Consider the following 27,237-nt stretch of genomic DNA (forward strand, 5'->3'; position numbering starts at 1 on the left):
ATGGGCCGGATGGAATTGGCCTGGCCCATGTACTGAAATTGGGCTCGAGGGCCCCCAAGACATGGGCTCCCAAACCGGCCCGCAACGCTACAAAAACCAACCCCCAGGCCCAAGTTACTTCCTCCAGTTCTCCCCCCAGTGGCCCCTCCCGTCTCCGGCCGCCGCACCACCGTGGCCTCCGCCGCCGCCTCCAGCGCGGCGGCGCTCTCCCGCCTCGCCGACCGCACCCGGGTACGGGACCCCACGCTGCAGCGCCACGCGGTTGCGGCCTTCTTCCGCCACCTCCTCTCCCTCCCCGCGCCCCTCCCCGAGGCCGCCCACGACGCCGCCTCCGCCCTGCTCGCCTCGCCCCACCCCGCCGTCGCCGCGCACGCCGCGGCCTCCGTCGCCCGCCTCGCCGCCTCCCGCCCCGACCTCCTGCCCCCGGGCCACGCCCTCCCGCTCCTCCTCGCGCCCCTCGCGGCCTCCCCCTCGCCCCGACTCGCCTCCTGCCTCGTCAAGGCCGTCTCCGCGCTCGCGGCCTGCGCCCTCCGCTCCGGCTCCCGCTTCCCGCCCCACGACCACCCATTTGTCCAGGCGCTCGCGTCGGGCGCGGACGGCGTGCGCGCGGAGCTGGCGCGCCAGGCGGCCAGGATGGTCGCGGAGGGGCTGGACGGGATTGTAGCGTTCCTTAGGCCGTTCGTGATGTTCTCCGTGGTGAGGAAGGGGGACGCCGCATTTGCGAGGGATTTGGTCGGCGCACTGGCGGCAGCGGCCGCGGCAGCGGGGAAGGCTGGTGTCGCAATCCCGGTGCTGAAGTTGCTCGAAGAGAGCATGCTGCATTTCGGGCGCGGGGATGATCAGGTACGTGTAGCGGTCTCACACTCGTAAGGATGATATCAGTTCTCCGTCCCAGTGATGCTAAATAGCTGGCAGTGCTGTGAGTGATCATGCAAACCGGAGCTTGCCAGCTTTGCCATTTGTACTGTGCTGTGTTTGAGCAGTCCTGATGACAGTTGTGGCATGCATTTCGTTGAGACCGTTGTGAATAGTTCTATATTATTGTCTAGTCCAGATTTGTTGTATCCAGCAAAAAAAAATGTAGGAAAATCTGTGGAGGCTTGAGAAGCTTATGTCATATATGGAAGTGTGTTATGTTTTGTTATGCATTCTCAATAGAACTAGCTGTGTTTGATTCATTACTAAATCTAAATGTGTGGTTTTCTTCAGGAAATGCGGCTGTGGCTTAGTTCTGCGGAGTGCTTGGTTGGCGCTTATGTGGTTTTGTTGAGGAAGTTGGTTCATGCCCAAATGGTACTACTCTCTGGCTTTTGCTTAATTTGTACAATGAAATGTTGGAGTGACCAGTATCTGCAAATCATCTAACTAGATCTTCACTTGACATCTATACTAGGTTCTGCTTCTTGTAAACATCGAAAAGTCTGTTTATGCTCACAATAGACATGTTACTGCTGGTACCTAGAGCTATTTAAATGGACTGAGATGGACATTAGTGGAATGTTTACCACATGATGAAAATTCAATACTGTTGTGGCATCATACTCCTGCATGGTGCAAGTACAGCATTACTTTTCACTTTTGACTGTTCTGTATTTTTTTTAATGCTCAAATTCCTTGCTGTAGCCTGTAGGAGTACCGAGCATATAGTTTTCCGTTCATGAAACCTGTGACGGTTAACTGTCTGCAACAGTTTTTCTTGTACTTCTGAGTGTCTCTGGCGAAAACACCACGAACTTCTATGTTTAAATACTCGGTGATGAGGTTGACTTGTAATGTGGACTACTTTTATGTTTTATTACTCAGATAAGGTGCAGCTAATCGTTGCTTGCTTTCTTGCAATTATCTTAATTCAAATGCCTATATGGTTGTTGTGCATGGATAATGCAGATAATATGTTGGAGTATATTGAGCCCATGTGTATAGAGGCCCATGTATAGGTATTATATATACCCACCCTTCTAGGGTTAGAGGAATACAAGCCACTATTCTCTCCTACATGGTATCATTTGCTTAGGTTTCTTCTCCTCCCATGGCAGCCGCCGCCGCCGCCGTCATGGCTAGCCGGCCGCCGGCCGCCGGCGCCACCACCCATCCCTCTCCTCTTTCCCTCCCCTTACCTCTGTTCCCGCTGCCTCTGCTCCAGGGGCGCCGCGCGCGTGGCTTCACGTCGCCGCAGCGCAGCTGCACCCCACCGCAGACGCCACGCTGGCCGCCACCGGATCCCGCCCGTCCCTGGCCGACGGATCCCGCCCCTGCCTGGCCGCTGGTGCGCCTCCTCTGCTCTAGACTTGCGCGGCCGGCCCCTCTGCTCCAGGCGCGGGCACGCCCAATCTTCCCGGCCGCTGTATTTCTCTGGCACCTCTCGCGGCCCCCGGCGCCGCCCCTGCTACTGCGTATGAGCGCGCTCAGGAGATGCTGCGGGACCTCGAGGCCAAGCTCGCGCATGCCGCGCGGGCGCACGCCGCGTAGGCCGTCGCGCCCGACGCGCGCGAAGCGCAGGCCGCCGTAGCGCCCGCCGTGCACGCTGCGCAGGCCGTCGTCCCCGCTGCGCAGGCCACGCGGGCCGCCGCCTCCCTCGCCGCCGCGCACGCTGCGCAGGTCGTAGCGCCAAGGGACCCCGTGCGGGCCGCTGCCTCCCTCGCCTCCGCGCGCGCCGCGCCGGCTGCCGCCCCCGGCGCGTGGCTGCCCCAGGGCGCTGCCGCCGCCCCGGCCGCCGGATTCGCCTTTCCTGCTATGCCGTCCCTGCCTGCGCCCGCGACGGCCGCGCTGACCATGGCGTGGCCTGCGTCCGGTATGCCGCCCGCGGTCGCGCCGTTCTGGACCCCGCCTGCTCAGCCCAGCCAGCAGCAGACCTGGCCTGGGGGGTGGGACCAGGCCGTCCTGGCGCAATTCTTCAGCGCCATGGGGCTGACGCCGCCGGTCAGCACCGAGTGGATCGCCGACTCGGGTGCCTCCTTCCACACCACCCCACATGCCAGTATCCTCTCTTCTGTCCGACCCCCACACTCCTATTGTCCTCCTTCCATCATGGTTGGTGATGGGTCTTGCCTTCCTGTCACCGCCGTGGTTCTGCTCCTGGCTCTTTTCGTCTTCCCAATGTCCTAGTTGCTCCTCAGATGGTTCATAACCTTCTTTCCATTCGTCAGTTTATAGCTGACAGTTCTTGTTCCATCGAGTTTGATTCTTCCGGCCTCACTGTAAAGGATTCGGCCTCCCGGCGTCCGCTACTCCGGTGTGACAGCACGGGCCCCTTTACACCCTTCGCCTTCCTTCCGCTGCACCACTCTCGCCTTCTTCTTCGCCCTGGCCGTCTGGGTCTGCCGCTTTTGCCGCGACGCCGTCTTTCACCACCTGGCACTGCCGTCTTGGTCACCCTGGCCGCGACGTTGTGGCTCAGCTCAATCGTAGTACCGATGTCCCTGGTACTATGGCTCCTGCTGAGCCCCTCTGCCATGCGTGCCAGCTCGGTCGTCATGTTCGGCTCTCTTTTTCTTCTTCTTCGCATGCGAAGCATGAATTTGACCTTGTTCACTGTGACCTGTGGACCTCTCTTGTACTTAGCCTTTCTGGTTATAAGTACTATCTGGTGGTGGTCGACGACTTCTCGCACTACTCTTGGACGTTTCCTTTGCGCGCCAAGTCTGAGACCTTCCCCACCCTTCTCCACTTCTTTGCCTGGGTGTCCACTCAGTTTGGTCTCACCGTTAAGGCCGTCCAGTGTGACAACGGGCGGGAGTTCGATAACTCCACCTCCCGTTCTTTCTTCCTCTCTCGGGGTGTTCAGCTGCGTATGTCTTGTCCGTATACCTCTCCTCAGAATGGCAAGGCTGAGTGGATAATTCGCACGACGAACGACGTCGTGCGGACCCTTCTGATCCTGGCCTCTCTGCCCCCGCGCTTCTGGGCGGAGAGTCTCCACACCGCCACCTACTTGCTCAACCGTCTTCCGTCCACTGCTTCTCCTGCTCCCACTCCGCACCACGCTCTTTTCGGTACCCCTCCTCGCTACGACCTCCTTCGGGTCTTCGGGTGTGCGTGTTACCCTAACACCTCCGCCACTGCTCCTCACAAGCTGGCGCCCTGCTTGACGCGTTGTGTGTTCCTTGGTTACTCCCCTGACCACAAGGGGTACCGATGCTTTGTCCTCACCTCTCGCCGCGTTCTGATCTCCCGACACGTCGTCTTTGACGAGTCGGATTTCCCCTACTCTATCTCCTCTACACCTTCTCTTGACCCCGAGCTGGAGTCTCTGTTTCCGACTGACCCGGTGGTTCAGCCACCGTTACCTATCTATCCTTTTCCTGCAGGTTTTCCCGGCACACCGGCACTGTTTCCGGTGATCCCTGCTGCGCCGAGCGCGGCCCCGGTGCCCGTGGTCGCGCCACGCGCGGTCCCCGGACCTCCGATCGTGCCGCGCGCGGATCCTGTGTCTCCCGCTGCGCCACGCGCGGCCCCGGTGCCTTCACTTGCACCTGCGCGATACGCTCAGCCGGTGCAGGTGTACCGGTGTCGCTCGGCGACGACCCCGACGCCGCAGCGGTACGCTGAGCCGGTGCAGGTGTACCGGCGTCGTTCGGCGCCGACACTGGCGCCGCCTCCTGCTCCGGAGGCTCCTGCGACGCCGACGCCGGAGCCGTTGCCGCCGCCGCCTCCTCCGGCTCCCTCTCGAGCCGAGCCGGAGGTATACCACCCGCCACTCCTCCATTGGGATCCTCGGCATATCCATCCCATGGTGACTCGGCGGATGGCGTCTCAGGACGCGACTCTCTCCGCCACCGAGGGAGAGCCGCGGGTCTCTCCGGTACCCTCCTCTGTCCGCGACGCCTTGGCGGATCCTCACTGGCGTCGCGCGATGGAAGAGGAGTACGCGGCTCTTCTTGCCAACCAGACGTGGGACCTCGTGCCGCGTCCATCTGGTTGCAATGTGGTGACTAGTAAGTGGATCTGGACGCATAAGCGTCGGGCTGATGGCACGCTGGAGCGCTACAAGGCTCGCTGTGTTCTCCGGGGGTTCACTCAGCGGCCTGGTGTGGACTATGATGAGACCTTCAGTCCAGTCGGGAAGCCCGCTACTGTGCGCACGGTCCTCTCGCTTGCGCTAACGCGCTCTTGGCCTGTGCACCAACTGGACGTGAAGAATGCGTTTCTTCACGGCACTTTGTCAGAGACTGTCTACTGCTCTCAGCCAGCGGGATTTGTGGATTCGAGTCGTCCGGATATGGTCTGCCGGCTCAACAAGTCTCTCTATGGGCTGAAGCAGGCTCCTCGGGCTTGGTACTCTCGGTTCGCCACGTTCTTGCTGACATTGGGGTTCACCGAGGCCAAGTCTGACACGTCTCTCTTCGTCTACCGCCGTGGGGATGAGACTTCCTATCTGCTGCTATACGTCGACGACATTGTGCTCACAGCCTCCAGTCAGCGGTTGCTTCAGAGTGTCATCTCCTCTCTGCAGCAGGAGTTCGCTATGAAGGATCTCGGTCAGCTCCACCACTTCTTGGGCGTCACTGTTGAGCCTCGCCCGTCTGGTCTTCTCCTTCACCAGCGGCAGTACGCCCTCGATATACTGGAGCGGGCTGGGATGACTGATTGCAAGCCCTGCTCCACTCCTGTCGACACTCAGGCGAAGCTGTCCGCTGATCTGGGGGATCCGGTGGCTGATCCTACTGCCTACCGGAGTCTGGTTGGCGCTTTGCAGTACCTCACCTTCACCAGGCCGGACCTCACCTACGCTGTTCAGCAGGTCTGTCTCCATATGCATGATCCCCGGGAGTCACACCTTACTGCGCTGAAGCGTCTCCTCCGCTACGTCGGTGGCACTGTAGACCTCGGCCTGGTGCTTCACCGCTCGTCCTCTGCTGAGCTGGTGGTCTACACCGACGCTGACTGGGCTGGCTGCCCAGACACTCGTCGCTCCACTTCCGGCTACGCCGTCTTCCTGGGCGCCAACCTCGTCTCCTGGTCGTCCAAGCGGCAGCCGGTTGTCTCCTACTCCAGTGCCGAGGCGGAGTACCGGGCTGTCGCTAACGGCGTAGCGGAGGCGTCCTGGCTACGACAGCTCTTGGCGGAGCTCCACAGCCCGCTCGCCAAGAGCACGCTCGTCTACTGCGACAACGTTAGCGCCGTGTATCTCTCCACCAACCCCGTCCAGCATCAGCGGATGAAGCACGTGGAGATCGACCTACACTTCGTGCGCGACAGAGTCGCAATCGGCGATGTTCGGGTACTCCATGTCCCGACTACCTCCCAGTTTGCTGACATCTTCACCAAGGGGCTGCCCTCCTCGACCTTCTCGGAGTTTCGATCCAGCATCAACGTAGCCGGTGGCTAGTTGTGGCTGCGGGGGGTATTTGCCTTTTGTACTCTATTTGTACTATCTTCTTGTTCAGTCTTGAACACCGCTGCGTCGGTAGTTCAGACTGCGGGGGGTGTTAGCTTTCTTGTTGTCCAGTCTTGAACACCGCTGCGCCGGTAGTTCAGACTGCGGCGGGGGGGGGGGGGGTGTTGGAGTATATTGAGTCCATGTGTATAGAGGCCCATGTACAGGTATTATATATACCCAACCTTCTAGGGTTGGAGGAATACAAGCCACTATTCTCTTCTACATAATATATACTGATGGCTTTCTTCTTTTAACAGCCAACATAGGATGCTCAGGCCAGTAGTGCAATGTTGATGGAAGCACTCCTGTCACAATGTTTATTTCATAAAAAAATTCTGGGAACTACATCTACACTTCTTGGGTTATCAAAACATTTATTCTCGGTGCAAAAGGACCTTGGATTATGCTATCTAGCTGAGATTTCTGGTGTTCTTAGTTGTCTTTCTCACTCTCTCAGTGGGCTGGAGTTTGAACACGAACAGCTATTTGGCTTAAAACTTCTGCCCTTTTTGATTGAATGGAAACATGAAAACGGTAAATTCCCAAATGTTTACAAACCCCCCCCCCCCCCCCCCCCCCCCCCGTTCTAATTTTTCTATGCTGGTGTTGGAGGCACTAGAAGTTTGGTTCTTATTGCTTCGCAGCCTCCTTATGCTACTGTGTTTTATTTCGTGTTAACATTCTTTAGAGCCAAGAGTGAATTTGGAAGCATGGAATTGGAATGTGGTTATCATCTTCCTCTGCTCTAATTTTGACGAGAATTTCAAATTGCTTTGCATTCTTTTTTGAATGTTATAGTCCTCATGGAGAGGTTTTGCAGCAAGTACTTGTATCAAATACGCTGGTACAATTTTCATATGACCTCAAAAGAGAATCACCATTTTAGGGGGCTATCTGTCTATATTTCGAGTAAAAACCCAAACAGTATTGTTCAAATATTTTTTCATCTCATGTTTTCGTTTATGTGTTCCATGTGGGTCCAACTCAAATCAAATTCACTGGACACAAATATGATAAGCGAAACAAAAATCACTCTAGAGATAAAATAGTAAGATAATTATTTAACTTGTTAGTGGTAAATTTTCAGATGTTTGATGGCAAACGTACCATGTCCATTTACATTTGGAAATACTGTGCATGTTTGAAACAGAGAAAGTGATGCTATAGTTATTTAGCTCAAACCTTTTTGTGGTGGAGCTTAGAGTCAATCTAATATTCGTTTTGTTACCATTGGCATAAGATACAATGTGTGTTAACATGAAAAAGTTTCATATATGTTCATGGCTGCAGTACTTGAACTGCAAGAACAAAAACACTGCCTCAGCGAGGAGCTTCTCTGTGTTATGGCAGTAATCAACCTTGCAATTTCTCCTTCTAAGTCTGTGAAAGCAGTGGTATATCATATTCTGTCAAGGTTCAGCTCGCTCGTTTTAGACACGCCTGCCACTCATTCATCAGACCAACAAGATATTTCAACGGACTACCACATAAGCAAACCTGCACTTATTCTTCCTAAACTTCTGCGTCATATATGGTCTCAGGTGATCTTCTGATCCTTAGTTTTTCCCTGCTCTGTCTTGTTACAGTTCCACCTTATTTTCTCAATTCGTTAAAGAAATCACTTGTGACTTTAAACTTCACAATTTGAGTATGAAGCATCGTATTGTGTTGTTTTGATTTCATAACTATGTCTGGCATCACCCAATCTATGGTACTTTCAAAATTTGAATGTAATGTTGTATATTATTTTAGGTTTCATAGATACTGGAGTATTTGTTATCTCCCTAACCCCAATACTTTCATAATTTGAGTATAAAAGGTCTAGGTTATGGTAGTGGGTACTTGACCAGCCAGCCACCTAGTAATGATCAATGGATATAATTGAGTCAATTTTGTGCTCTAATTGCCAAATAATCAAATATACAGTAGCACAAGGGGGCGATGCATACGAGAATGTGCAGTAGCGCCATTTTATAGGTTGCTTCATGCGTTGCCATGTAACTCTGAGACAATTTAACAGATAAACTCTACAGTCAGTTGTCTTTTTAATTGTCTCAGGAATTCTGTAAGCCGTCAACTTGCGAATGGACCAAATGAATATTATGACTTCCATCACAACCACAACCACAACCAAATGAATGCTATGAATTCCATCACCACTTCTGCTACAGTACACGGTAATGTTACTATATACAGTATCACCACCCATAACAACCACCGTTTGGTGTATAAACTCTCTTTTGTGTGACTCAACTATCAGTGTATAGTACAAGTGTTCATATTCGGAAGCATATTCTTGTACATATGTACATATTGCAGCATTACTGGTAAAGGGTCATATATTTTTTCTGTGTAACTATTGATTTATTCCTCTCTATTGGTTCAATTTTGAGTCTCTGTTCAAATATATTCTGGGCATGTGTCCATATCTAGAAAAGAAAGAAACTTGTTCATATGGTAGGAGTTTCTCGTGCTGTTCTCCTTCAAAAAGCCATGTAGTTTTTGCCGTTGCTTGCTCCATATCCACCCCACTTCCATCTCCAGAAATCCTGCCTTATATTTCTTGTGTACTATGTAGTCATATAAGTTTGTCCAATTTCTTCTTCCCATGATCCCTCCCGCAGCCATCTTCAGCAGGCTTCATTTTTATGAAGCACACAGCTACCAAGGTTTCACCTGAATCTGGTCGGAATTGTTTGGAAGCAAGGTATTGGACTGATCAGCTAAATGACTATCTGACAGTCCTTCGCAGAGAAAAGCTTATGTTGGAGTATATTGAGCCCATGTGTATAGAGGCCCATCTAGAGGCCCTTGTGTAGGTATTATATATACCCACCCTTCTAGGGTTGGAGGAATACAGAAAATATTCTCTCCAATATGGTATCAGCCTAGGGTTAGGTTTAGCCTCCTCTGTTTTTTTTTCCCGTCCAGCCCGCAGGAGCCGCCGCCGCCGGCCATGGCCGGCCGGCCGCCGGCGCCGCCGGCCCCCTCCCTTCCTCTCTCCTCCTTCCCTCCTCTCCCTCCCTCCTCCTCTGCTCCGGGCGCAGGGGGCCCTGCGCCGGGCGCGCTGGGCGCCGCCGCCGCCGCCTGGCCCCTGTCCTCCCCTGCTGCGCACGGGGCTCGGGCTGGCCCGCGGCCGCCCTACGCCGCCGTCGCGATGGCTGCTGCCACCGGCGCGGGTACTCCCGGCGCAGGCGCAGCCGCGGGCGGCACTGCGGCCGCCGGCGCGGGACCTCCCGCTCAGATCCGCCCTGGGGCCGCCGCCCTGGCCGCCCCGGCGGGTCTTGGCGCCGCCGCAGCCGCGGGGTGGACCGCCGCCGCTGCACAGGGGGCCGTGGACAGCGCCCAGGCAGGGCCTGCAGCTACCGCTGCCGCCCAGACCGCCGCCGCCGCCGCCCAGGACGTTCCTGGCGCGGGCGCGGGCGCGGGTGGGCCTTCTGACGCCTCTCCGGACGACGCCGTCGCCGCTGCTCCCGCCGTCACCGCCTACCGAGCTGCGATTGCTGCCGGCAAGCAGCCCGCAGCAGCCGCGGCCACCGCCGGTCCCACGTGGCTCGAGCTCGGGATGCCTCCCATGGATGCGCCGCTCTCCGCCGCCGCCTTCCGTGGACAGCAGGCCGACGCCGCTCTTGCTGCGGCACTCCTCGCCGCCAAGTCGGAAGCTTCAGCGGCGCAGGAGCGGGTCCGCGTGGCTGCCCTCGCCTGGGAGCGCGAGCGCGCCACGGCCGATGCCCTCGCCCTCCGGGTCGCCGAGGCGGAGCGCTTCCTCCGCGTCTCCTCCGGCCAGCCTGTCGACCTCGAGCACGGCACCTCCTCCTCCCACCAGGCCCCGCACGCTGGATCTGGAGCTCGGTACGACCCGACTGACCCCATGGTCGCCCAGCTCCACCTCCAGGCGGCCGGCGTCCAGAACATCAGGGCTCTGGTCTCCGTCCTCCTCGACCCCGCGTCCTCCTCCTACGGCCGCTGGCGGGACCAGGTCCTCCTCACCCTCCGCCGCTACGCCCTCGACGACCACGTCCTCGTCGACTCGCCGATCGAGGCGCGTGACGTGACGTGGCTGCGCCTCGACAGCGTCGCCCTGTCCTGGATCTTCGGGACCATCTCCCTGGATCTTCAGGACCTCGTCAGGACACACGGCGGCACCGCGCGGCAGGCCTGGGTGGCGCTCGAGGGGCAGTTCCTCGGCAATGCCGAGTACCGCGCCCTCCAGCTCGACGCCACCTTCCGCACCTTCGTGCAGGGGGACCTCTCCGTCGGTGAGTACTGCCGGCGGATGAAGAGCATGGCTGATGCTCTTCACGACCTCGGGGATCCAGTGTCCGATCGGGTCTTGGTGCTCAATGTCCTGCGGGGGCTGAGCAGCACCTACGACCACCTGAAGGGCTGGATCGCTCGCCAGAGGCCCTTCCCCACCTTCCTGCAGGTCCGGGACGACCTCGCCCTCGAGGAGATCACCAGGGGTCTCGCGCCCGGATTGTCCTCGCCCACCCCCGCCGCGCTCGTTGCTACTCCACCGGCCTCCTCCGCTGCTCCAGCCACCTCCCTCCTTGCTGCTGCTCCCGCCGGGCAGACCGGAGGAGGGGGGGCGTGGACGTCGCCGGCGACGGGGTGGTGGTGGTGGCACTGGTGGCCCTGCTTCTAGGAACACCGGTACCGGTGGGGGCCGTCGGGGCGCGCCGACACCGGCTCCGGCTCCCGCCCCTACCGCCGGAGGTACGCCCTGGCCATCCTTCAGCAACCCATGGTCAGGGCGCATCTCGATGTGGCCGTTCCAGGGTCCGGGAGGGGGGCCTCGTCCTCAGCTCCAGCCGGCGGCCATGTTCACTGGCGCTGCTCCACTCTTCGCGCCTTCCTGGACCCCGCCCGCTCAGCCCAGCCAGCAGCCGACCTGGCCTGGGGGGTGGGACCAGGCCGCTCTGGCGCAGTCCTTCAGCACCATGGGACTGGCGCCGCCGACCAGCACCGAGTGGATCGCCGACTCGGGCGCCTCGTTCCACACCACTCCCGATGCTGGTATCCTATCTTCTGTCCGACCTCCACACCCCTCTTGTCCTTCTTCTGTCATGGTTGGTGATGGATCTTGCCTTCCTGTCACCGCCGTGGGTTCTGCTCCTCGTCTTCCTCATGTTCTTGTTGCTCCTCAAATGGTTCACAACCTTCTTTCTATTCGCCAGTTTACTGCTGACAACTCTTGTTCTATCGAATTTGACTCCTCTGGTCTTACTGTGAAGGATTCGGCTTCCCGGCGTCCACTTCTCCGATGTGACAGCCCGGGGCCCCTTTACACTCTTCGGCTTCCTGCTTCCGCTGCCTCGCCTTCGACTTCTACGTCTTCTGCTTTTGCCGTGACGCCTTCTTCCACCACCTGGCACCGCCGGCTTGTTCACCCCGGCCGTGACGTTTTGGCTCAGCTCCGCCGTAGTACCGATGTTCCATGTACTAGGGCTCCTGCTGAGCACCTCTGTCATGCGTGCCAGTTAGGTCGTCATGTTAGACTTCCGTTTTCTTTTTCTTCTTCGCATGCTGCGCATGCTTTTGATCTCATTCACTGTGACCTGTGGACATCTCCTGTACTCAGCATGTCTGGCTATAGATATTATCTGGTCATTGTTGATGATTTTTCTCATTACTCTTGGACTTTCCCTTTGCGCGCTAAGTCTGAGACCTTCCCCACCCTCCTCCACTTCTTTGCCTGGGTGTCCACTCAGTTCGGCCTCACCGTTAAGGCCGTCCAGTGTGACAACGGGCGGGAGTTCGATAACTCCACCTCCCGGTCTTTCTTCCTGTCTCGGGGTGTTCAGCTGCGTATGTCTTGTCCGTATACCTCTCCTCAGAACGGCAAGGCTGAGCGGATGATTCGCACGACGAACGACGTCGTGCGCACCCTTCTGATCCAGGCTTCTCTCCCCCCGCGCTTCTGGGCTGAGAGCCTCCACACCGCCACCTACCTGCTCAACAGCCTTCCGTCCACTGCTTCTCCTGCTCCCACTCCACACCACGCTCTTTTCGGTACCCCTCCTCGCTACGACCACCTTCGGGTCTTCGGGTGTGCGTGTTACCCTAACACCTCCGCCACCGCTTCTCACAAGCTGGCGCCCCGCTCGACTCGTTGTGTGTTCCTCGGGTACTCCCCTGACCACAAGGGGTACCGATGCTTTGACCTCACCTCTCGCCGCGTTCTGATCTCCCGACACGTCGTCTTCGACGAGTCGGATTTCCCCTACTCCACCTCCTCCACACCTTCTTCTGATCCCGAGCTCGCGTCTCTGTTTCCGACTGACCCGGTGGTTCAGCCACCGTTACCTGTCTGTCCTTTTCCTGCAGGTTTTCCCGGCGCATCGGCACCACTTCCGGTGATCCCTGCTGCGCCGCGCGGGGCCCCGGTGCCCGCGGTCGCGCCACGCGCGGCACCCGGACCTCCGGTCGTGCCGCGCACGGACCCGGTGTCTCCCGCTGCGCCACGCGCGGCCCCGGTGCCTTCCACTGCACCTGAGCGGTACGCTCAGCCGGTGCAGGTGTACCGGCGTCGCTCGGCGCCGAACCCGGCGCCACAGCGGTACGCGGAGCCGGTGCAGGTGTACCGGCGCCGTTCGGCGTCGGCACCGGCGCCACCTACTGCTCCGGAGGCTTCTGCGACGCCGACACCGGAGCCGTCGCCGCAGCCGCCGGCTCCGGCTTCCTCTCGAGCCGAGCCGGAGGTGTACCACCCGCCAGTCCTCCATCGGGATCCTCGGCATATCCATCCCATGGTGACTCGGCGGATGGCGTCCCAGGCCGCGACTCTCTCCGCCACCGAGGGAGAGCCGCGGGTCTCTCCGGTACCCTCCTCTGTCCGCGACGCCTTGGCGGATCCTCACTGGCGTCGCGCGATGGAAGAGGAGTACGCGGCTCTTCTTGCCAACCAGACGTGGGACCTCGTGCCGCGTCCGTCTGGTTGCAATGTGGTGACTGGCAAGTGGATCTGGACGCATAAGCGTCGGGCTGACGGCACACTGGAGCGCTACAAGGCTCGCTGGGTTCTCCGGGGGTTCACTCAGCGGCCTGGTGTGGACTATGATGAGACCTTCAGCCCCGTCGTGAAGCCCGCTACGGTGCGCACGGTCCTCTCACTTGCGCTATCGCGCACTTGGCCTGTGCACCAGCTGGACGTGAAGAATGCATTTCTTCACGGCTCCTTGTTAGAGACTGTCTACTGCTCTCAGCCAGCGGGATTTGTGGACTCGAGTCGTCCGGATATGGTCTGCCGGCTCAACAAGTCTCTCTATGGACTGAAGCAGGCTCCTCGGGCTTGGTACTCTCGGTTCGCCACGTTCTTGATGACACTGGGATTCACCGAGGCCAAGTCTGACACGTCTCTCTTCATCTACCGCCGTGGGGATGAGACTGCCTATCTGCTGCTATATGTCGACGACATTGTGCTCACAGCTTCCAGTCAGCAGTTGCTTCAGAGTGTCATCTCCTCTCTGCAGCGGGAGTTTGCTATGAAGGATCTCGGTCAGCTCCACCACTTCTTGGGCGTCACTGTTGAGCCTCGCCCGTCTGGTCTTCTACTTCACCACCGGCAGTACGCCCTCGATATTCTGGAGCGGGCTGGGATGACTGATTGCAAGCCCTGCTCCACTCCAGTCGACACTCAGGCGAAGCTTTCTGCTGATCTGGGTGCTCCGGTGGATGATCCTACTGCCTACCGGAGCCTGGCCGGCGCTTTGCAGTACCTCACCTTCACCAGGCCGGATCTCACCTACGCTGTTCAGCAGGTCTGTCTCCATATGCATGATCCCCGGGAGTCACACCTTGCTGCGCTGAAGCGTCTCCTCCGGTACGTCCGTGGCACTGTGGACCTCGGCCTGGTACTTCACCGCTCGTCCTCTGCTGAGCTGGTAGTCTACACCGACGCTGACTGGGCTGGCTGTCCGGACACTCGTCGCTCCACCTCCGGCTACGCCGTCTTCCTGGGCGGGAACCTGGTCTCCTGGTCGTCCAAGCGGCAACCGGTTGTCTCCCGCTCCAGTGCCGAGGCGGAGTACCGGGCTGTCGCTAACGGCGTGGCGGAGGCGTCCTGGCTACGAAAGCTCTTGGCGGAGCTCCACAGCCCGCTCGCCAAGAGCACGCTCGTCTACTGCGACAACGTCAGCGCCGTGTATCTCTCCACCAACCCCGTCCAGCATCAGCGGACGAAGCACGTGGAGATCGACCTACACTTCGTGCGCGACAGAGTCGCCATCGGCGATGTTCGGGTACTCCATGTCCCGACTACCTCCCAGTTTGCTGACATCTTCACCAAGGGGCTGCCCTCGTCGACCTTCTCGGAGTTTCGATCCAGCCTCAACGTAGCCGGTGGCTAGTTGTGGCTGCGGGGGGGATTAGCCCTTGTGTGCTCTTCTTGTACTCTCATCTTGTCCAGTCTTGAACACCGCTGCGTCGGTTGTTCAGACTGCGGGGGGTGTTAGCTTTCTTGTTGTCCAGTCTTGAACACCGCTGCGCCGGTAGTTCAGACTGCGGGGGGGTGTTGGAGTATATTGAGCCCATGTGTATAGAGGCCCATCTAGAGGCCCTTGTGTAGGTATTATATATACCCACCCTTCTAGTGTTGGAGGAATACAGAAAATATTCTCTCCAATAGCTTACATTGAATAGTTTGTCTTCAAAAAAGACATCTTCAGGTTGATGAGTTTATTTGTGCCTTTTACATACTCCCTCTATATTTATCTTTATTTAATCCTCTAACCTGTTGCTCCATGTTATTACTTGCAGTAGCAATATCATCTCTGATAAGCTCTGTAGCATGTGTGATGTGTTTTGGTAATGCATCCAAAACTTGGTACTTCTGCTGCGGAGTCTTTGGCTATGCTTGGTGCATCAGACCCAAGATTGGGTATGCCATTGTTTGTAGTTATCCTCTTCTATATCAAGATACTATGTGACAACAATAATTTTTCAACAGAGATCTTGGTGAGCACTGCAAGTCCATGTTTCTTCCCATATTTGAATGCACATGATGATGAATTAAAGTTCACCGGGATGGGCTTCTAATCAAATGTGAAATCCTCACTACTTTAAAATAGGTTTTCAGTATCCAAACTGAGGCCTTTGAATTGAGAATCCACGTTTGTAATGTCAATATATAGCAGTTTGTAGAAGGGGTCAGATTCACTTATTTTTAGGAGTTGGAGGTAGGGAACCATGAAACTACTTGCAGACATGCACATGTGATGCCTAAGCCGAAGTGTGTTGAGATCTGTGCAGACTTACTGCAATGGATAGAGGATGGGATGGTGATTTAAATTTTGGTACTTTGCATCAACATAGAGGTACATTGAGTTGCAATTCTGATATAGGTACCTGAATGTTCAGTGCCAAATCAGTTTTGATTTTTGAGGATACTACTTTTATTCTCTTACATTAGCAGCAAAAGCAACACAGACAGGATTTCAAATTGCAAAAAGAGTAGAATATTTGATATATGTATTTTTCACATATGATTTGCAGCTCAGTTTGATAGAGTCATTGCCATCAGTTGCAATACATGGTTTTGTGCTTCCACTCGCTCTGCAATGGATATCGCCAATGCTTAACAGGGACACGAATCTGTAAGTTAAATGCACTAATCACGAGTGAGCCCTAACATCATTTTATTTTTTTTATTCTTGTTTGCTTGTCCTAATGAGCTTTGTCGCATTGTACTGACACATACGGACTGCCTGGTCTTTGGTTTATTTTTTTAATTTATCTCTGGACATGAATGAAAGCAACTCTTTTTTTTTATTGTTTGGAGAGAAAAATAGAGTTCAGCATCCAGGCATCAGTAGCCAAACAGATGACATGGACAATTTTCAGAAAACTTAAGAACAAACACTGGCAATCATACATTGGCACATGTTATGCTACTATATATTTTATGAGAAAAAAGATCACATCTTTATTTCTATCACATATATAGACAATTCGTGCACCACTTAAATATCAGAACCTGAGGATTTTCAGTTTTCAAACTATCTAGACGACAATGAGCTCTCGTGTTGCTTCTGTGCTTGCTCTGGCTTTAGGATGTTTCCATATTCTGGAACCTTGTCCAAATTATCAGAGAATCACACATCATACGCTCAATCTCATTAGTATTGTGATCTTACTGGTGGTCAAAACAATGAAGCATATCATTTCTGATCTTAGCAATTACTTTAATATGTAACATAAATAAGCCCCCATTTTGAAATTTTGGTTTATTGTGAACATCTAGCTTGCAGGTCTCTCCTGATTGCTGTGAGTTTATTGTGTATGCATTTCTGTATTTGGTTGAATAATGTTTAGCACTTTAGCTTATGGATGTTGCGTTAATGGATTGAGTTCTGATCATCACATTTAGTCATATTTATCACTTTTAATAACTGCAGACCCTTTCCTTAAAAATATGGCATTACTTTCTTGTGCTGTTCTTATATTACATGATTTTTCTGCAGGGTTTTATATGCCATAGCTGTTCGATTACTCTGCAAAATATGGATTGTCACTGATTGGGCATTTCCAAACTTACAAGTAAGAATGCTATTTCAACTTGATATTGAAATCGTACTTTGTGATGGTGAGCTTTCATACGTTGTATATGGTATTACAAAACCTAAGGTGATGTTACAAATCATGACTTTAAACTATTAAAATGTTTGCTCTGAACTATTGGTGACTAGCGAATTGATAAATGTACGTCTTTGTGTTCCTTGATTTTGAAACATTTATGTATTCCTTACCTTCTGTTGAAAATTTTTGCAATCCCCGAATGTGCCAGTGAGATCTGGGCCACAGACCTACATGTTATTGGCATATGCAAAAGATTAATTGACAATTTGTGATTTTTTCTAGATTGATGTAATACAATCGACTAATTTTGGCTTCTACTTTAGGCAATTATGGATCCTGAAAATATTTCAAATTTCATCTCTGACAGAGAGGTTTCCATGAGTGTTGCCTCATCGATACGTGATGTTTGCAAACACAACCCAGATCGAGGCGTTGATTTAATATTATCTGTCTCAGTGAGTATTTTCTAGATTGTTTTTTCTAACAACTATTCATCTATTTGTTTACCTGGTCTGCTTTCTAATATGGAGAACAAATACCTTGGTAGTTGTGTATTGAGAGTCATGATTCTGTGGTTCAAGCTCTTGGTCTGGAGGGCCTCTCGTATCTCTGTGAAGCTGATGTGGTCGGTAAGTCTAACTTTCTGACTTTCCATTAGCTTCAGTTCATGACTTAATTTCTGGAAAATGTTCCAACAATCAGTAAGTTTCTGGCAAATGTTCCTACAGTCAATAAGTTATTGCCAGTATAAATTAAAATGTTGTTACAACAAGCCATGTGTTCTGAAAACTAGTAAGGGAGGTATTTTGTACAAGAAGTCATATTTCTGCACCTCACATCTGAAGTTAGCTCATTGTATCTCAGATTTCTATACGGCCTGGAAGGTTATATCAAAGGAGCTGCTTGATTATTCTGTTGAGCCTGCTGTTGCTCACAGGTAAGAATGCTGACAAATATTTGACTGAATGCTAAGATGTGTCTGGTCTGGTAGATTGGTATCACCAATGTATGTGTGTGCTACTGTGCTGACATGTGCTTCCTACTCACTATGTTTCTTGTATTTTGCAGTTTGTGTGTTCTGCTGAGATGTGGAGCGATGGATGCTGAGGCATATTCTGGAATATGTAATAACCTGATAGGAATATTGTGGAGCATTGGAACATCTAAGAAAAATGATTCCGAATCTCTCTGGGTTAAAGCAAGAGAAACTGCTTTTCTCTCCTTGTCTTACTACAAGGTTGTGCTACGATTTTTTGTTCCTTGTGTGCTTGTATGCCACTTTTTGGTTAAAAATCCTATTTTGAAGGTCTGTAAGATTTTTTTAAACAATGAGTTCTTTACAGGTCTCACTTATTCAAGATGCTATTCCTGATTTCTGGAAACAGAACTACGAATTCTTCACTAATGAAGATAATCTGGCAGTTCTCAATGCCATGGAGAACCTTCAAGATGAGATCGTCAAATTTGAACATATGTTAGTACTTTTGTTGTCTTTCCTATTCAGATGCTTATGGACACTCATAACTACCGTTTTCCCTGCTCACACAGAAACCATCGTAGAGTGAGCACTGATAAAAGAGTTGCAGTGCATAAATTTGAAAAGCTACTGGATGTTTTCCCTCAGGCCGTGTTTAAAGGTATGCTAATGATGTAGTTAACTCAAATTACTTCTTTTTGTTATTGCATAATCCAAAATGCTGAATGCCTGATATCCTGCCCAATTCATACATTTCTAATTCTAAGCAAATATGTAGCTTGTTATATCCTGCTTTTTTTATGAGAAATGCGTAGTTTGTTCTACTCAGTGTTTATTACAATCTGGTGTCAGTTTCACCTTTAAGTTTTCTGTTTGAATATTGCATTCAAATTTTAGGAAAGTCAACTCATCATCAGTTGCCTGGTGCTGCTCTTCTAACTCTTAATTTTACGCCAAAGGATATACTTAATGAAGGGAAATCTAAGGTTAGTAATCTGTAATGTTGGGTTTCTTATTCACCTCTCACCACTCAAACTTGAATCCTTCTCATGTTATGTTATTTATGTTTGCTGATCTCTTTTGCAGGGTTTGCAAAGAGTCCATGCTGCTTTTAAGCAAGCATTCACAGAAATTGCTGAATCTTTGTACATATCAAGAAACATAGAGGTTGCTCTTATTGCATTGCATTCATGGAAGTCATTTGTTTCCAATTGGATGCAAGCAGTTGTTTCTTTGCTTGATATTAAAGAGTCATCAAAGTTGAACAAAGCTTTAAAAGCTGCTAGTGATATATTTAAGGTAAATATTTATTTCTTTAGGATATCCCATAGTCACAAAGTTCCTGGGTCGACCGGGTCGAGGAACGGGGTCGAGGGTCGTCACTTTATAAAATTATGATACGAAGAGGGTATACATCTATGGAACGATAAATTATTATGTGGGACGCGACCCTGATTCATCGGGGTCGATATCTTCGGGTCGATAAAGACAAAAACTATATATGCTACTAATGAAGAAACTAATATGCACAAGCATATAAGAAACATATAAAAGAGTATATTTAGACCATGCTACACGTACTCAGCTCATTGTCTAACAAAAACCATACCAATCCACTGTCCTTAACCTCCTTATCCCAATTAAATCTGCTAGCAATGGGACTGCGACCCCTTTCAAACCGGGACACGATCCAACCTTGAATGGGACGCTGACCCACTTCGACCCCGACCCTTGAATCGGAACGACGTTCCCGGGTCGAGGGACGAGGCATCGACCCCGAATCCTGTGAATATCCGATATCCCTCAATTATTTTGCATTTGTTTGTTCGATTTCAGTCAATAGTGATTTTATCTAAACAAAAGTCACCAAGTTTATTACGTATCAGCATCTTTATAGGAGCAAGCTTTCGAGGCACAAAATGTGCCTCATAGTTACTAAAGAACTGATAATTTGTAGGCAACAAGTATTTTTTTGTTGGTGTTGATTGTGACGCGGGACAAATATTTTATCGTACATGATAATTTTTGTACTTGATTATGCATCTTCTCTATGTAGTACCTGTATTTTACTAAGATTTGCATCTTCTTTATTATCACCCTTCTTTTTTATATTCGTCCCATCATTTGCTTCCTTAATGCTAATGTTTACATTTCTTTGTGTTCTCCTAATTGTGGTGCAGATTTTGTGCGATCACATTCCAGTATCTACTCCTCGAGTTGCTGTTAACATTGCTCTTGTCATTGGATCACTATGTTCGGTAAGAGGTCTTTATTCTCAAATATATGTGATTACAAACTATATGGTGTGATGTATTTGATCTTTTTGCCATCTGTTTTATCATTCCTGTCCTATACTTGTCAGTATTGTTTTCTTGTCTCACCTCTAACCCTTAAGCAAATGCACTCCTATGGTTGTTCCTATTGTTTATGGATGATTTGCTAATTTCATCTTAATTGGTGTCATCTTGTCATATTGCCAGATTGTTCCACCAACTGCCCATTTGGTAATATCTTCTGCATCAGATTTTCTTTTAAAATGGCTGTTTCAATACGAGCATGAGCACCAGCAGTGGTCAGCAGCTCTATCTCTTGGACTAGTATTCAATTGTTTTCACCCCACGGATAAAAAGAGACGGTTTCAGGTTATTAATGGGCTTCTTGAGGTGTGAAATCTCACTCTGCTCATAGTTCAATATGTTTAGACATTAGTCCTTACAACATTTCTTCCTTTTAGATAGCAATGTATCAGCAATTTGTTGCATTAAGTTCACTAGTGCCATACTGCACTTGCCAGCACCTTTTCTGTATAGTTTAACAGCATTTGTTTGCATGACACCATATCGTAACTGCATTTCACTGGATCATTAGGAGCTTATTTATATGTTTCTTCATGCCTCATCCCAGTAACACCCCATTCCGGGTAGGATGAGGTATTTCACTCCGTTCCACTCTTGGCTTTTCTGACTTTCATACCTGTCCGGGAGGTGAAGCAGAGGATGGGCAGCCCTCGTTCATACGATAGGGACCGGATAGCTCAGTTCGAGGGAGGGAGGGTTAGTTCTATGCATCCTAGTATTATAGTATTAAATGAATGGATCATAGAACTCTACTCAGAAGAATCATAGAACTCTAGTATTCTACTAGAGATTCTATGTTATGTGAGGGTGGCATCCCTCTGATGAGGGATGGTTGCTATTAAGTGGAATTCCTCCCTTAGGTCGGATACTAGAATCAGCTATTTATAAGATACTTACAGGACTATCATAAGTACTCGATTAGTACTCCTTACTTTTCCTTAGGGTCCTTAGGGGGACGGTAGGGCCTCAAGACTACACAATAGTACAGAAACGAGACCTCGTTTCTTCTGATCTGGCAAGAGTTGTCTTCCAAAAATAGAAATCAGAAATATCGTAAAATGGTGATCGAGATCACCTATTGGGTTGATGTATTTCATCAGTTTGCGGAAACTAGGCTTAAGTACTAGTCTCATGGCAATGGATACCTTGTCAAAAGGTATTCTAAATTCTATCTGAAGGCAACAGTACGTCGGGGGACGTTACTTCGGTAGGATTCTGAGAAAGAGTAGTGGGTAACATAATCGAACCCGTCTATGTCAGCCTTCACAGGAGCAGCACAATCATGGCCAAAAACAAAACAAAAAAGATCGTATAGTACGAGAAAACCAATGGCATTTATCTATTCTAAGTAGTTTCTTCTTTTCTTTTTAGAGGACCTGACCTGGCCAACTCAAATTCCAATGCTGCAAAACTATTGGTTTACTGAATGAGGGTGGGTAGACCTAAACGCTGAAGTGTTGTTATTTACTTCCTTCGATAACATAGATTGTCCACTCTTGTGCCCCATGCATAAAAATGGCTTGTGCTTTAGCACGTTTCGAATAAAAGAATAGAAAAAAGTTGGTGGATCGGGATCGCTATTACGAGTATTTGAGTTCTTGTTTTCCTTTCCTTGGAAAGGGAATTATTTCATGAGAAGTGCACCGAAGTAACGTCCCCCGACGTATTGTTGCCTTCATATAGAATTTAGAATACCTTTTGACAAGGTACCCATTGCCATGAGACTAGCACTTAAGCATAGTTTCCGCAAACTGATGAAATACATCAACCCAATGGGTGATCTCGATCACCATTTTACGATATTTCTGATTTCTATTTTTGGAAGACAACTCTTGCCAGATCAGAAGAAACGAGGTCTCGTTTCTGTACTATTGTTTAGTCGTGAGGCCCTACCAATCCTACCCTACTACCTATAGGGGGCCGTCCGTCCTACAGCCGCCCGAAAAGGAACTGCAGTAATCTTGAATTGGGATCCTACAGCGATAAAAAGAATCCCCATAAAAATACCACTAGATCGAGCACCAGTGATTTCGTATCCGGTCAAAATCTTGGCTAATAATACATGTTCATGATGCTGGTTGCTGGGGTAGAACCAGTCCATGTCTTTCGAGATGTTCTTCAACTTGCTATGGCTCGCAACTTATTTTCAAATACAATTTCTGCATATTTGTTGAATGCTTACATAGTGTAGCCAATCCGAATATGAAATAGTTTTCTCCTTTCCCATTTTGTGCTTGTTGGGCATGATATTCGAGGATACTTTCAAGTTTCGAAGTGTGTTATGCATTCTCATTATGTATTGTGCTTTTCCACATTTTGATTGTCTCAAAAACTGAAAGCTGTCTTACTTTCTCATGTCTTATACTTTTCCACATTTAGGTTATCTCAAAAACTGAAAGCTGTCTTGCAAAAGGATCTTGTGGACTGGCATTAGGCTATGCTTGCCAAGGTCTTTTAACGAGAGCACATAATGCTAGTGGTTCAGAAGTAGATGCTACTACAGAACTCAATGAGCGTGCATCAATTGAAGATATTCTTCATGCTTTGGTTTCTTCATTGATTCAGCTATGTCCGTCCTCAGGTTATTCTCTCAAAAAACTTAATATATATGGAACAGACTCCATGGAAGGGATGGAAGAAAATAGTGATAGATGCAACGATGATCCTTGGGCTGTTGCTGGACTTGTTCTTGGTCTGGGAAACTCTGTTGTCGCTCTGTATAGACTTGGAGCTTATGGCACTGTTACTGAAATCAAGGACATATTGATGTCATGGATACCAAATGTCAATTCAAGCTGTGAATTATTTGATGAAATGAATTCAGTATCCCTTTGTATCGGCTCATGTCTTGCTCTTCCTTCTGTCTTGGCTTTTTGCCAAAGAGTGGACTTGTTGAATGAGGACTTGGATGCACTGTTCAATCGCTACACTTCTTTAGCTTCTGAGCTCCTAAACCTCAATAAATCAGGAATTATCTTTCAGAATTTATTGATGGCAGTCTGTATCGGTGCTGGATCTCTCCTGTCTTTTATACTAGATGGAGTGCACGCTATGGAATCCAGTGCTGTTAAAAAGCTTCTAGACACTCTCAGGCATATATACACACATCCATTTCCTCCCCTTGTTCATTTCGGAGGCATGTTTGGTGTAGTCAACGCTTGCGGTGCAGGTGCAGGGGATCTTACTGGGATGTCCTCAAAACTTATGACTTCGCAAATCAAGCATGAGGTCTCTCTCCTCCATGCATTCTAACATTTATGTTTTATAATTGTTAGTAATCAATTTTTTATGTTTGTGTAAAAAAAATTCTAATTTGTTATGTGTACAGGAGTCGTCTTTGGTGAGAGGTCCTTTATTGGCAAGCCCTGTTGGTGAGGCTCTTTCAACATCTATGGTCCAGGAAATATATCTTCTTGCTAAGGATGCTGAGGCTGTTTCCAGCAGCTCTCCCGCTGAGGATGCGGAAACCAGCACCGATACGCATCCGGGCCCACCACCACGTCGCGGGAATACGGAGTCCGTTCCAGCAGAAAGGGCATCCGGGCGCGGAAAGCGCACCAACGGGGGAGGATGAAGTTCACGGGTGGGGGCAGGTGGGGAGTGGCCGTTGGGTTTACTGATGCGAAGAGGAGAGAGAATGTATAGGAATGCGGTCTCGTGGGTGACCTCTCCCTTTTCCCGCATCCGCATGCGGTACCTGCTGGAAGCGCTACAGTACCGACTCGTTGCCCTTTTTGCACATGCGCATCCCTTTGGGGGAGCCGCTGGAAACAGCCTGAGGATAAGCACATACAAGATTCTGCTGCGTGGCCATTTCATTTCTTAGAAGCAGGTGGTTGTTAAAGAATCTGATTCTTTACAATGAAAATGGTTCAAATAGAAGTTCTGATGATCCCAGTCAAGCTTCAAGTTTTTCTGAACAGAGTTTAGTTTGGAACTTAAGTCGCTGGTTGAATGATCTTAAGCTTGAAAAGGTTTTATCTAAATCCTCATTTTAAATAATGAATACCATGATCTCATTTGTTAACGATAGTTTTGTGTGGTAAATCTATTACAGAAGTGCACAGTGTAGCTTATTTATGTCAAATACATTGTACATCTCCGTTTATGGGAACCTTTGAAAACAAAGATTCCAGTCATTCAACATACATAAGGGGAGATGTGCATTTTTTTTATATGCTAAAATGGTAAAATGTATATTTGAGAACACGAGGTGAATTTGAATGTCTATCATAATTTTGTTACATAGGCGTAAATTCAAAACTTGAAATATTGAAGTACATTAGGATGTGTGATTTAAAGCACCTGAACAATCTTCGAATTCCCTTCCTGATACTCGATTGTGGTTGCATGCCACTGATGCTGCAGGGGGCGAAGTGGATTGTATTTTACCGATGCAATATAATCTTCTAATGCATGCTCATTTGTCTATATGTTATTCCAGTCGATTTAATGCAAAGATCTAATGTGCTGATAACCATGTGAACCTGAGTAAATTAATATGCAGACAATGTTTTTAGTTTGTAGTTATATGAAAATTATGATGATTTATTGCGCATCAATTTAGCGAACTCTTTACATTTTGTGTTATGGTCATATCATTTTACTTTTCATTTTGTTGAGTTAGAGTATCATTATTTTTTTCCTGATTTATGTTACTTTACCATCTACAGCCTTTTGATATGGTGCCAGTAAGTACAGTTGGAACAGTTTTAAAATGTCTTTCTAAAGCTCCTCGATTACCAACTACAGACTGGGGGGTTATTGTACCGCGGTGCATGAAAGTTGAAGCGCAGATTCCTTATAAGCCAACCAATCAGCAAGATCTAAAGTTACTAAGGGAAGCATGCGTACATTTTACTCTAGCTCATGCTACTCACTTAAGTCCCCTTTTGCAGTTTTTGGATGATCTGACTGACATACTCAGATTCCGGAGATTAGAAATGAATGTGCAATCTATATTGCTCCAACATTTGTCACAACTAATGAAGCTCTTCTCAGATTCAAGATTAGATAAACTGTATGAGGATTTAACTGAATACCTGTATTCCTCCACCTCTTCATACTTGAATTACTCATGTGAACAGAAAAGCATGATAAGAATGTCGTTCTGGGAAGGCATTTGCAAGTGCCTGGTGGAGGTTGTTTCTGAAGAATCTGGTGGTTTCTCATTTACTAAAAAATGCATTGAATGCTTGTTGCCTCTTTTGACTCTCCAAAACGATGGTCAACCTGAGTACATGAATGAGTGGTCTGCTGCTATCATGTGTCTTACCAATGCCCAGAAAAGTTGGCTGGGTGATATGCTGCAGGTTCGCGACAGAACAAATTTGTCTTGATGAATGTTTCTCTGCAAGTTGCTTGTTTTAGTAGCTTTTATGGCTCTTGAAGTTGTTTCATGGTGCTGCTTTCACCTCTCATTTCAGGTTCGGAATGCTGCTTTAGTTACTGAAGAAGAACGTATTGATGTGGCAAAAAAAATTATCATCAGAGCAAGATTGTGTGCAACTGGTTGTGGTTCAGTACATGATTTGGGTAATATAAAGATGATGATATTGTGTGCAAAAGCAGATGGTAACTGCATCCATTTACTGTTATTTAGTGCTCCTCAATCTTCTATTCAATTATATAATCATTTCTTACACACCCTGTGACATTTTGTATATTATTTTGAAAAAGTAATGAATATGCTATTTCAGGTGTCTGGTGGAGTGTCCTTGTTGAGATCGCTGCAGCTATTAACTCTGACGAAAATGGTATCAAAAGGCAGTGGCTTCTGGATGCATTAGAGATTGGTTGTGTTACAGCTCATCCCTCGACGGTAACTATTCATGATGTTCTGTTGGAGCTGTGGATGGATGTTTACTCTCATATGTTGCTTCCTTGACACAAACATGCTTAGGTTTTCTCGTTCTAATATTTCAGGTGCTGCGCTTTGTTGGCCTGCTATGTGATAGCTGCTGCATCTATATGCCGCTTCTCATCGTTAATTCAAGAAATGTACTTAGTGACTTGCCTGTCACCCTTCCTTCCTTTCTCTCCAGCAGCATTTGGGATGATTTCAGGGACATTGTTGCAGACAAGCTATGGTTGTTGACCACTCACATCTACACTTGGGCAGAACAATTGGCTTATGGAAACGACCTCACTGGGCATGCTCATATTCATAGAAGTGAAGCTGAGATGGCTACTTTCTGGCCAATATTCTGCGTTCTACATGCATTGCAGTTGAGGACTACTTGACTGTTGATAAGCAGCTGAAGCTTGCAAACCTTGAGTTACTCTGATTGTAGGGAGATGTGTTTTCATTTTATTATTGGAAATATGTGTGCTTGTGTACAGTATCTGTCCCAAATTCATGTTTCGACATTTGATGCCCCTACCGATGATTCAGCAACTTATTTTCCTGTACATAATTTAGTTGAACTAACTCATCTTGTGCACTAAAGAATTTCTAATGTTCATAGTGACTTTTGAAATAATATTGCATTAATTTGTGAGTACTATGACATACTGCCACTGAGAAATTTGAGAGCAGTTTAATTTTTTAGCGCCTAACAATTTGCGAGCAGTTTAATACAAGGTGAGATTTTTTTGGTGCATGCTCTTTGCTGATGATGTGGTGCTAGTTGACGAGAGTAGGGTAGGGGTTAATAGGAAGTTAGAACTGTGGAGATGCACGTTAGAGTCGAAAGGGTTTAAATTTAGTAGGATCAAGACCGAGTATATGATGTGTGATTTCAGTGCGACTAGACATGAGGGGGGAGACGTTGGTCTAGATGGGCAAGTGGTGGCTCAGAAGGATATTTTTAGGTATTTAGGATCGGTGCTACAAAAGGATGGCGACATTGATGAAGTTGTTAAGCATAGAATTTCAGCTGGCTGGTTGAAATGGCGTCAAGCTTCTGACATCCTTTGTGACAAAAGGGTGCCACAAAAGCTAAAAGTCA

The 27,237-nt window shown here is 49.4% G+C and overlaps 1 pseudogene; it reads left to right on the forward strand.

Annotated features, from left to right (window-relative positions):
* Window positions 1-26,793, forward strand: LOC120674467 (annotated as a pseudogene).
* The last annotated feature ends 444 nt before the right edge of the window (window positions 26,794-27,237 follow it).

The sequence above is a fragment of the Panicum virgatum genome, chromosome 5N, assembly GCF_016808335.1.
Source record: "Panicum virgatum strain AP13 chromosome 5N, P.virgatum_v5, whole genome shotgun sequence".
NCBI lineage: Eukaryota > Viridiplantae > Streptophyta > Magnoliopsida > Poales > Poaceae > Panicum > Panicum virgatum.